The following is a 13,723-nucleotide window of genomic DNA, read 5'->3' as shown; positions in this document are numbered from 1 at the left end:
CCCATGCCTTCACAACATTATACCTAGGAATGGGAACCTGTGAAGTAATATATATATATATATATATATATATATATATATTACTTCACAGGTTCCCATTCCTAGGTATAATGTTGTGAAGGCATGGGAAATATTCCATTTTAGAACAGCACACACGAATTTCCTGTTATTTAATGCTAAATTTGAACAAAAAATTTTTCTTTATTTTTGTTAGAATTTATATTTTTAAAAACATTATTTAAGATCAGATAATAATTCCGAAATATATAAAGCTCTGGACCTTGTTCTGGGCTTATTTTGAATTTAATGGAACGGTAAATCAGGAGTTCGAAATGTGAAAATTGCGAACAAAGATACATATATTCATTTTAATGCAGGTTGCGATTTAAAGGGTGTGAGGAAGATTCCCATCCCTCCACCCACCTCTATCTTGAGCCATTCCAACCAGGAATAATCATCTCCCACATATTGGATATAGAAACCATATATTGAATATATCATACTTATAGAGTTCCACTTCAGTTCAGATCATTTTAATGTCACATGCCTACATATAAAAATATATTTAAAAAATTCATTGCAAAGCATTTATTTGTAATATAATTAGCTGTACCTAATGATGCTGTTCAAGCACTGAAAGTACTATTATTACACATACAAAACCGAAATCCTTCAGATCTCAGAGCAAGCAAGGAAAACCATACGCTCGAAAGTTTATTTCATTTCAATCTTTGGTGGACAATATGAAGAGCCAGCCAAGGTTTCTTTTCATATGTAGTGCTATTAAATGTAGAATGTAGGTACATGCGTGTATTTTAGGGTGACATGCCAATTCTTCGTCCTCCGTGGCGGAGTGGTTAGCATAGCGCGCGCTATTATGACAGAGGTCCCGGGTTTGAACACCGGCATGGGTGTTATTTGTGAGAGTCCCTTCATCAATTTCATCATATCATCACTCATCCTCACTTTCACGTTTAGTCAAAAGTGGCAGAAATGTGAAGACAATTTAAACCAAATCAATCAATTAAACATTCCCATCTCACCCAAAGACCTTGTGAATCCAATCCATAATCAACTGAATGTGAAAGCGGGTTCAATGCAATAAATCTAACAAGTTTTAAGCCTACTTTTCCTTTCAATAAATAGACCCCCAGTGCATTGTTTTCATGCAGAAAAAATTGCAAGAAGTTGGATCAAGTCTAAGCATCACAGTGCCCTTGACAAGCAAACTGGCAAGCCATAGAACCTTCAGTGATTCTCATTTCTCTCGTACATTCATCTGATTTTGTTACAGTTTGACTTTATAGGGTTTAACTTAAAATGGCGTTGTGTTTGTGTTTCATTGGATATCAAATTAGATTTTAAGCAATTAGTGTCTAATTCTAAGTATACCTAATACATAGGTAAAAATAAGTCCTCCTCCCTCTGATAAAATCACAAATCGCACTGTTTTAATGTGTAGGAAGCATTTCATTTCACATAGGAATGATATCGCGATGAGACGAGTCGAGAATTGTCACAGCCTCATCTCGTCTCCTGTGTGGTGAGGTCCTCCTCGTTCTTGTTTGTGCTTATTCTTGTCTCGGTTTCGGATCAGAAGTTATTAAAACTTTTACTAGATTCACTTCATGCTTAGATAGGCTAATCGGGACTGGATCTACAGTTTAAAGTGGAATCCAAAGCACTGTGCATGTGGGACCCCTTAATTACAAGGCGATGTATCTCGTTCTGACCCACGAAATGTTTAGTATAAGCAACATGTAGATTGTCACCACTCTCACAACGTACAATATCTCATTTAAGCAAAAAAAAAAAAAAAACTTTAGTTAATAACGTCTTTCTGCTTTACATCTTGTTTTGACACTGCGAACCATCGCAATACGAAATTTTATCCTGAATAAATTAAAACGGGCAGCACAGGCTTGCAATTGTCACTACTGGATTTACTTTGCAATTACAATAAATAAAATACACGGCTAATTTGAAAAAAAAAAATAGATATACACTTGGTATGTCTGAAAAAGACATAGCATTTTAAATTTATTTTAAGTAATTTCTTCAAACATGATAACCAGAGTTTCCAACGAGATCATCTCTTACATCAAGTATCGTCTCGCTTTGATTTTGCAGAGATTTATTTCATTCTCGTCTTGAAATTTGAGAGAAAACAGATTTTTCTTGTCTTAGTAACATCTGTATTTTCAACAAATCTCTTAATACGAGGTATATAGGTTTAAATATAGTTTTCCGAATACCCTCTTACAAAGTTATTAAAATTATGGGTGAGGTGCAGGAGTAGATTGTACCCCCCAAGTTGGTCAGTCGTGTCTAGTCTCGTGTGTGTAAGTATTTCGTTTCGGAAAATTCCATTTGAAAAATTCAAAAGAAAAGGAGGTCAGTCATATACTCTTCTGACTAAGATTTATATCTTATCTTCGAATAGACGCGAGCGTTTCTTAAGAAAAATGTACCCTCTTACGCAAAAGAGCATTCACCTGGAGAGTGATTTTCTGAGAGTAGGCTAAACTTCTGATTCCACTGTTCCACACACATTTTAAACAATTTTCATCTCCCTAAAGAAGTTTCCAAGAACACAGGTCAATGAACTAAATCATAGCAAGCACAATGTAGTAGAATAAGTTTACAATGGTTTGAATTTCTGTGGTGCTTATAAGTTATAAACAATTTAAACTTTTTTATTGAGCTAATTGAAAATATGTTATTTTAACAGTGGCACCTTGCGTCTGTCAAATTATCTAAGGGTGGTACAGGGGGTACAACAATAAGGGGGGAACCCCCGAATGTATCCTAACCTCCACCCGCATACATTCGAGGGTATGTGCATGTCCCAGTGCCTCTGTGATAAATTGGGACGGCAGTTGCTCGTTTTACGGTTCCCCCGTTATTGTTACGCTCCATTACTTTATTTGAAATTTGCCTTTTACAAAAATCTGGAAATAAAAATTTGACAATTACAATAATATTTAATAACATAATATATAACATAAATATAATTTTGTATAATTACATTGGTATCAGTACAGTACAATCTTAATACATCTATACCTTTCATTTTTTACATGAACCTTCGCTGGAATATGTTTAGAACACGATATAAGTATTGTGTGTATGTATGCATTGTTTAACATATACCGGATTTCGGGATCCGAAATCTATAGTTTTGAGAGCTCACGCGCCCTGCATGTTACAATTCTCTTTGTTACAAACAGTGCATAGGGAGCCAGAGAGCGACAGTAGATTAGCATGTGGTTTAAGACCATTGATTTGAGTTATATTACTCCCTCTGTCCCATAATTATTGCCCAGTACACTTTTGTTTGTTGTCACAAAATACTTGTCCGATATTCAAACTGTGACATTTTACAGAAGAAGAATATGAAACACGGGAATGAGTCATACAACGTTATTACTCAAGGATCAGTACAAATTGGCCGATCAAGTATCCAAAAGAACATAAATAAAAAGTTACCATATTGGCATACCGGACTATAATTATGAGACAGAGGGAGTAATTCAGTTGGATGGGTATGCTTCACCTCAGAGGCTAGGTGTTCCGCTGTCGGTCTCCAGCTCCCATATTTTGAAGATAGTTTGATGTGATTATGCGCGGTCAGTTCCCATTTGGAATTGTAAAATGTGTGTGGAAGAAAGTTACCTGCTGCCTTGTATATCTGTTTCCTGAAATGAATACACTTCAGCAGAAAGCAGCATAGTAGGTATATGAATTATTAATTGATAAAATAGAGGTAGTACAATACAAAAGGTTAAAAAAAATATTTGAAATATAAATGAATTTAATTTTGAATGATATTTATGGATTAGAATTTATAAATGCATTGTATGATATGTAGAGAATAACGCCGTAATACCTACGTTTGAATGGTAGCTGGTGTGCCAGCTAGGTGTTGCGAGTTTGTTTTGAAGCCATTACTCTTTCCATTTACTCCTTATGTCTTACTCCTGGTAATCGGACGGGGCGAATTCTTCTCCGCTCTGCGGCCTCCCTTCGTCCAGTAGAAACCACACAGTGCCTTCGTCTGGAAACATTGGTGGGTGCTTCCTCCTCTACAGGAGTAGGAGGCAAAGCACGAGAAGCAAGGGGCCTTCCAGCAGTTCTTATCCTGGTTTCCATGGCAGATTGGTTCTGTGGTATGTGTATTGGCTGGGGTGGTCGCCTCTGCTGTTGCTCAAATCTTCCCAACTCCTCCAAAGACACGGCGTCTGCGAGTGCCTTGAATCTTCCTATCTGTTGCTTAGAGAGCAGGATTGTTATATCATATGTTGGAAGTTCCCTCCTCATGTTTTTGATGTTCTCACCTGATCCTAGGTAGAAGAAGACCTTATGCTCTGGGGTGTCTTCCGGAGCTTCGCAGCCTATGCATTTCGAAGAAGTTCTGCTGCCTATCCGGTGTAGATGCTCTCCGTAAGGGCCATGACCTGTCAGGAAGTGCATTAAGCCCTTTGTGGCATGAGCAGTTATCAGTTTGTTTTGACGTAGGTTTGGGACGATGCCGAACGTCCTTCTTCCATTCCGGGCAACGTTCCATTCCCCTTGCCAGGCATCCATAAATCTCTCTCTTATCTCCCGTAGTGTAGGCAAGAAAATTCCAACACATTTAGTAAGGTTTTCCTCGTCTCCCTTCCTAAACCAATATTTGGCCGCCCTCCAGCGGACCTCCAGATCCAGCGGAAGGTACCCCGTAAGGGCAAGCAATGCCTCCGTAGAGACTGTTCCGAAGGTCCCCGTTACTCGCAGAAGAATCCTACGTTGACAGGCCCTAAGCATTCTGATGTTCTTTTTCAGTGTCAACCCCTCCATCCATGTGGATGAGGCATATGTGGCTATTGCTTCATAAATTGACTTGGTATATGTTTCCATTATGCTGGAATTTAGATTAACTTGGTATGATGTCAACCTGGTGAGTTTTTGCATTGTGATTTCGGCTTTGGTAGTTTTTTTTTTGTATGTGTCTATCGAATTTTAATCCCTCACTTATGGTTATCCCAAGATATTCAAAATGTTCTGCTCTTTGAATGATAGAGCCAGATAGTTTTATCGATGGGTTTATCCTGGTGCTAATTTTACCTTTTAGAAACAAGTATTTTGTCTTTTCTTAGGATAGTTCTAGCTTGGCTTCCCTGCACCATATTCTTAGGGCCTCTAGAGCTTCATTTACTTTGTGCTCAACCTTAGCACGGGAGTCGTCTGCACATACCATAGCTATGCCATCCGCGTAGGCAATAACTTTTGTAATGTTACTGTTATTACTGAGATCACGAAGGCAGGGTTCTAAGTTAAGGTTCCATAAATGAGGTCCAAGCACCGACCCCTAAGGGCATCCCTTAGTTGAAATTTTGGAGAAGCTTTCCTCGTTCAAGGTTAGTTGAACCTTCCTGTTCCTGAAGAAGTAATCTTCTAGTAGTTAGATTATTGTTGACGGACAATTCAACCTCCTGAGGGTAAGGAGTAGCCACGGCCACCACGGCTCCGTTGATGTCCGCGAATACTGCCACCACTATCTTCTTGTCTGATGTTTGAGCCTCCTTCTTTAATTCATTGATTGCATCCTCAGTTGAGCGACCCTTCGTGAAACCGTACTGGCGGCCAGAGCCTCCAATCATGATCAGAAACTCCTGCAATCTCTTATTAATCATCCTCTCGAACAACTTCCCCAAGGTGTTGAGTAGACAATTCGGTCTATATGACTTCAGGCTTGTTTCGTCCTTCTTCATATCCTTTTTTTATTATTACCAACCTTCCCTCTTTCCATGGGTTAGGGAATTTCTTGTTTGCCAAACAGTGGTTGAACAATGCTGTTATGAAATGAATCGTTTTTGGCAAGGACACTTTAACGACTCCAGCTGGAATGCCGTCAGGGCCCGGTGCCCTGTTTCTCTTCATTGTAGCCAGTTCACGGGCAACCTCCTCCGGTTCGAAAGGAACTATAGGTGTGTTGTTCGGATATCCTTCGTTTTCCGTTCTCGTCGCTACATTATTTTCATTGTCAGTTTCCTCCTCATCATCCGGAAGAAGTCCACTAAGGAGGGCCTTTCCAGTCTCTTTCAGATCTCTAGTGAGGGTGCCGTGGTTTTCTTATTGTTGTTATTCCTTGGCTAGGTTTGACTTTTTGGTCATGATTCGGTACAGGGGGTACAATTAAATTTACGGATTTAGGGGGGTACAATTAAATTTACGGATTTAGGGGTTAAAAAATTTAGGGGTTACAATGTACCCCTGTACCCTCCCGTTCCTGCGCCACTGATCTTTAGCTTACTAAAATCCTTTCACAAGATGCAATAGACGAAGGTAAAGTTAAAGATAGTTTCAATGCAGTGACAAAATTTGGGTACAATACATGATATTTTATGAATGAATGAGAGAGGAGCAAGTTGTGACAATTCTGACAAGCATTCCAAGTAAAAGTCTTTAAAAAATGCTTACGCATGATGTTTAAAGAACAACAGTTCATGAAGTAACTCTCTTCCGTTGATATCCTCGGTGTATAATAAAGCTAGATAAAAGACTCCCTTTCTCAACGTTTCTTCTGACATAACTGTCATATTGCTTGGAATAATTACCGAAAAATCCTCCAAAACTCCTTTCATAAGCTTGAATCGATCGCCTATTTGTGACAAAATTGAATCCAATGCACAAAATAAGCTCTTCCTAATTTCTTGTTCTTCATTTATGGCTACACTTTCATCTTCTGCAACTTATCGAAAAACTTGGTTTTCTTTTTGGAACGCTGTTCTCTACTTGCAATGTTCATATCATCGTCTGTTTGCTTTTCTCAAAAGCGTTCGTCACAATTGTTTCCCGATTGGCAGACAGAAAGCTTTGCGCGGCGTTGCCAGATCAACAAACGGAGGCGTATCGAGTCGCTGTTAATCGCTAATGATTCCAACAAATTTACTTCCTTAATATCGTATAGGAAATCTTCAAAATCTATGTATGTTTATATTTCGACGTAACTATTTATTATTTTACATTTGCATTATATGTGTAATACACGCAACTATTATTACTTCTTTCGTTGAATGCTGTATCCTTTACATAAACAGAATTAAATAAATGCAAAAACAAACATTAAGATATTTTTTTTACGGAAAATAAAGTAATAAAGTGTGCTCACGTACCTTTAAGCGTAACTACTGTCTTCGTCTGGTAATGACGTTACATCCTCCAAAAAGGGGGTGACATGTAAAAATAATCAAAGACGACCGATATTAGTGTGGGATCCATAGTTTTCGGGGTCGCCAAGATGAATAGTTATACTCCCAATGCCGTTCAACTCCAAGACACACCTGACACCCATACGCGTGGGTGTGGGAAGAGGGTGACATGTAAAAATAATCGAAAACGACCGATATTAGTGTCGAATCCATAGTTTTCGGGGTCGCTACGGTGAATTGTGACACTCCAATGCCGTTCAACTCTAAGACACCCCTAGCACCCGTAGGGATGGGGGTGGGAAGGGGGTGACGTAAAACCACCGATATTAGTGTGGAATCCATAGTTCTCGGGTTCGCTAAGATGAATAGTGACACTCATAATGCCGTTCAACTCCAAGTTCATTTTACACTATAGTTCGAATTCATTATTTTCCTGTCTAATAGAAGATTGGAATATATAAATACCCGGGCAACGCCGGGTAATCAGCTAGTTAATATATATATATATATATAAAATATTGTGTCAATATTCCCACAATATTTACATGAAATTGGTTTCACTATCGAAATAAGGCATCCATTACCCAAAACACTAGGACATGGAAGCCTTGTCATGGATCGAAGTTCTATTCATACCATATGGAAATAACGCGAAGAAGGTGTTTCATTTAAGTGTTTAGTTGTTTTAAGATATTTGTTTTATCCTGCATGATTTTGTACTCCCCACCTCGGAAAACGTGAATGTTAAATAGATCGTAAGTCCTATCATGGCCCGTAATGGAAATCTTGACGAAACGAAAAGCTTTACCTTCGTTAATATCACAGACAGATTGCGGTTAATATGGTGTTGTCTCTATAATTTTGTCTCTAGCTACCACTGACGAGCTGATGTGGCTACAGCTCCCCCCGAAATTTTCAGAAAATCAAAATTTTCAATTGAAAAATCGGCAGAGAGGTAGAAAAGAAGAAAGGTGTAAATGCAAGCTCCCCTTTAAATGACCCCAGATTACCATTTCTGTCTTCAAGTACAATTTTAATACAGTGAAAACTTTAAATATACTAAATATTTTATTGTGTATCAACTCCCCCCAAAACGATAGCTATGTACGTATTATCTACATTTACAATTCCAGCCCCTTCCGAAAACAAAATGTTGTGTACGCCAGTGCTGAGTACTATATCGCCGATATTAACGACTATCCCGATGTATTACAATGAAAAATAGTTAATATTAAAATATTTGCATGAACGTCAAATAATATAAATACATTGGAAAAGAGTATTATGAGATTTTCTTATTTTAAAAAAAAATTAAACAGACTGATATCATAAATAGCAGTCAGACCCGCCCCTCCCAAGGCCCCAACCCAATTGTTTTTCAATACTTTGTTTTAATAATGCTTATCAAAAGAATCAATTTGTGCAAGTGTTATTTTGAATATGATCAAGGATTGGATTTATTCTACAGCTCGTTAACAAGGGAATCCAAGTTTGTGTAAAGATACGGCACAGGAGGGTAGTTCTGTCAGAATAATCAAATCTACAAGACACGACAAATAATAATAATTAACAAGCAAAATGTAAGAAAGAGAACCACCAAGGCACAAAGGATGAATGCAACATAGACATCCTCATATATAACACTCTGCTAAGTCCCCAAGTAGCAGCAATGGATCTCCACGTAGAGGGGAAGCTTATATAAATGCTATAATACCGTTACGTACCATTAGAGTAGTAACAAATTTACTTAACACGGAAAAGGAAAATCTAGTGAAATATGTAAAAAATAATTAACAAACTGGAACGGTCCGTTGCAATATCTAACGAGATGCAGCGAGAAGGTTCCAGATATTCATGTACCGGAACACCGTTCTAACTATTCCCTTATCTTACTCAGTAAACTAACGTAAATCCAAGAACAGCGAAATGTCTTGCATAATAATTTGTGAGCCTTTCTAGTATCGATGATATCCATAACAAAAATTTGCACAGAATCAAGTCAAGAATATATATATTTTTTTAATGAAGCATTCATATTTCCGTCTTGAATTTGTTAAGGTGGGCAATCGGGTGGGCAGAGGAATTTTGGGGTGGGCGATTGCCCACCCGTCGCGCCACCGCTGACGAGTCTGGTCACTTTATTTTCCGAAAGATGATTCTATTACCGGTACTTGAAAGTTAAGTTTTAAATTGTTCTTTATGAATAAAACGTTTCTTCGAAAACAGGTGAAAGTAGATTAAGTGCGAAGATGAAAATAGTTTATGAATTAATTAACGTCTGTGATCATTAAGGTAACCATGCTAATGTCGCTGTTTCATTCATAGTAAGTCCTTTTTCAGTGAAGATAGCCTCGATGAAATTATGAATTCTATTATTATTAAAACAGTTTCCCTCTTTGGGGGAAGAACTGCAACGGTATGTTCACATTTTTCTCCTGCTCAAACTTTGCAAATACAGGTGAATTGCTTTATTTTCAAATTATTTCCGAGAGCACCAGTTACAACCGAGGTGCAGATGAAACCGCATTGCTTTGAAGAACCTGCCGTTTTCCGTGTTATTTTTGCCTATCATCATTAAATGCTTCGTTCTCAGCACAGCTTTACCTTCTTTATAGTTCCTGGAACACACATCGCATTCGCAATATTTAAAAATATCGCGTAATTTAAACGTTTCTTCCATACCAGCCATGACAACGCGCTGCTATTACGTATACTACTACTGAATGCAAACAAAGATTTATCCTACATAGAGCGGTCATATTGAAAGCGACACTAGCGCTACAGCGCTGTACTAGCGCTCAGGTGGTAATTTTAATCGCGAATTTCATGCTTTCTTGTCGTATTGAAAAACAGACCTTGCGCAGCACTGCTTGATGGCGCTGCTGTTTCGGGAAACAATTTGAACATGAAATGAGTTAGACTTTGGTTTGAGTTAGTGTTTTAAGTCCACTTTATGCACAGTAAGGCTAATTGGGACTGGACCTACAGTTTAAAGTGGGATCCGAACCACATATGTACCTCCACCGGGTATCGAACCCGGGACCCCTTGATTACAAGGCAACGACACTACCACTGCGCCATCGGGGAGGCCCTGAACATGAAATGATTGTGAAAGCAAAAAGTAGGCAAAGCATTCATTACCATGTTCTGATTCTGTGTCTACATTTGTATATGTAACATGGTTGATGGTTCAGTCATGATCAGCTCCTGTGGACGGAGCTTTGTATCTTATCAGTAGGGAGCGGATTTATAAGCACTAAAATAAGCCAAAATATGCATGCAAGTATGCATTAAAAGCAGACAAAATATGCACTATAAATTTTTAAAATGTGTCCTAAAGTTGTGTATTAGGATGTACGTACATAGGTATACATGCTTTATGACTGCACTAATACCCTCGCACTGCCCGAGGGGCATGCCACTACCCACATAATTTTGAGATTTGAAGCAATACACCCATATTTCCATTGCAGTTGAGTAATATAATTTCTCAACATGAATAGTGAAAAAAATATCGCATTTCTGTCATTTGTATTTTCACAGATAAAGACAGATTACAAGCCGAAAATGATAACTACATGGTGGAACTTATTTTAGGTTTTTATCCAAAATAACAGAATTATCATGCACTAGTTAAACAAAAGTAACAACACTCTCCATTACATGAAAATTTGTAAAGTTGCACAGATATCCTCAACAAGTGGTCTTATAGTAAAAACGAAATGGTTTGAACTACTGTTGCCCAGGGTTTACAAATCCTGCCCAAAATCAAAATAACCAATTTCCTAAATTCTAAAGTCTGAAAATAAGGAGACGTCAGAATTATGAAATCAAGTCAAAATTTCACGAGCCACATGCTTTTGTTTACATTTACTTCGATCTTACAGTGGATGGGGAGTAGCACACACCACTGTAGTAATTTCCAGGTAACGGAGTTGTTATCACAGAATGTTTCGACGCCAGAGATCGTGGGTTCGAATATCTGCCTGGGAATTTAGTTAAAAATGGCAAAGGAAAAATTGGCAACGGAAAAAATGGCAACGGGAAAAATGGCAAAGGGAAAAAGTGGCAAATGGAAAAAATGGCAACGGTAAAAATGGCCAAGGTAGAAATGGCGAGAATAAAAGTGACAAATACAATTATTATGATTTTACTTGAAAATTGAGAAATTATATATCTCGCCTTTCTCAGTTTGAAATTAAAATTTAATATAATGGTGATATCTTTTAACATTAATTTGTCTTTGAATGGATACATTGTATTTGATGTTTCCAAAAATAATTATTATGCGTTTATTTATTTCTCAGGAGTTACTGCCGCTACAGAATCACGTGTTAATAAAAGGCAACCTTTGTAAATAATTTGAAGCATGGGTAATGAAACTCGGGGGGCAGCATAACATGGATTTTCATATTGACTGAAAACACGTTTACGCCTTGCGTTGCGCTCACCTGCCGACCAATCACTCGTGTTTGTTACTATTATAGTAGGACTTCAAGCCAGCCCAGCCCTTATCTACTGCCCTTCCTCTCTCCCACTAAGTTCGCTCAGAGAGGAACTTGTTTATTTCTTCAAATTGAAAATTGTTAAATCTGGGAAAGCTGGATAGAAGCAATTCTCTCTACACGTGCACAAAACAGTCTAATCTGTAAGCGTACTATGAGAAATCAACGTCCGTGCAATCCAAGTGAACCTATAACACTAGAAGATTTGTTTTTGGACATTTAGAGAACATTTCATACAATATACTTGAAGCGATACACTTGTATGTTTTCTAATTACATTTCCTTATGGGCTGTTAGTCGATTGGGACATAAAGTCAAATTTATGCCGACATGCAACACAGACTGCGAAATTTGTGCATTGATTACAGTGCTAACAAAAGAACAATGCAGGATTTCTTACGAGTAGCAGCACAAAGTTGCAAGGCGTGTAAAGTGACAATATCAAAGGTGAATAAATATTGTAAACACAGTATTGTAAAGTGACGAAATCAAAGATGAATAAATATTGTTAGTTTAAGACAGCTTCAATGTTTCTTCTTTACAATTTACATGTGAATTATTTATATCAATTAGCTATTTATCATTTGCTTTTGCTTTCTTTTTGTCCCCATTTTTACTTTCGCCAATTTTTTCGTTTGCCATTTTTACCGGACACCCTGCCTGGACATGGGTGTTCCATGTGAGTGTCACTTCATCATATCATCACTCATCCTCATCTTCGCGATTAGACAAAAGAAACAGAAAAGCGAAGTAAAATGAACCAAATAATAATAATTTCCAGGTCGGGAGCGGAGATTCCAGTAAATTGTTTGGAAGTATAAGCATATGTAGCATCCCCCAAGGAATGAGCAGTAACAACCAGGTGAAATATCCCCTTTACCCCTACCCCAAACAAGTACCACTCATAGGCATAGGCACTCTCACAGGTTTACGAAGATAACGAATTTAAAGCTAACCAATAAGTAAATGCCACCCTGCTGCTGTCACTGGAGCCTGGAACTGTGGAGGGTGCGTCCTTGGTCCAACTAGAACGATATAGGTTACTCTTGACATAAAGGAAAATAAAATGGAAGAAACAAAATTCAATTAAACGGTTACATTAAATTACTTCCAATATATGCAAATAATATGCACATTAAGCTCGAATATGCACTAACGTCTCAAATATGAATTTATATGCACTATAAAACTTTACCAGAGTGTTCTCAATCAAGTGAAATGAATGAATCTATTGAAAAAAATATTAATTTTCCCCGCAAATATTCAAAAATCCTTCTCTACTTATCAGCGTATCAAATTTTGATACCAGGCGGATACGGGCATGATCAAGCGAGGGTCGGATTTTCACAGAAATACCCAGTTATAGTGGGATGCATAAATATTGCAAAGCAAATTATCCATCACCATGTTTATGAAGCCTACTCGTACTTTGTTTTACCCGATGAGACTTTCAAGAATTGAATCGAGTCCCTACTTTAGCATTGGCATGGGTGTTCCTTTGTAATTGGCCATTCATGAATGTAATGCAATCGTCGCGGTTATCAAAAGTGGGAGAAAAGAACCGCAAAATAAGATAACTATAAATTCTGGGTATACACTTTCTAAAATCAAAATTAGAACACAGGTCTTTTCATAACTACACTTCAAATATTCAGTTGTGGATTAACAATTTTCTCTCGTGGGGTGTGGATGACATTTTTCTTTGCTCTCACCCTATAAGATCATTGAATGTTTATTATCGGTTTTTAGAAGATTGTTGATTGATTTAGTTTATTTTACTTAGCTTTTCTGCCACTTTTGGCTAATTGCGAAGATGAGGATGAGCGATGATATGATGAAATTTATGAAAGAACACTAAGAAAAAATATACATACCCAGACCTTGATTTGAACCCAGGACCTCCAGAAGGTTGTAGGCTATATAGAGAGATGATCTGATAACTACAGATGCCAAATGTCTACATTAACACCTATGTTACTGTACAGTTTTGTTCGGGCCTCCCCGATGAAGCAGTGTAGCATCGTC

Source organism: Lepisma saccharinum, chromosome 8 (genome assembly GCF_977018435.1).
Source record: "Lepisma saccharinum chromosome 8, izLepSacc3.1, whole genome shotgun sequence".
NCBI lineage: Eukaryota > Metazoa > Arthropoda > Insecta > Zygentoma > Lepismatidae > Lepisma > Lepisma saccharinum.
This window is presented reverse-complemented; position numbering follows the sequence as displayed.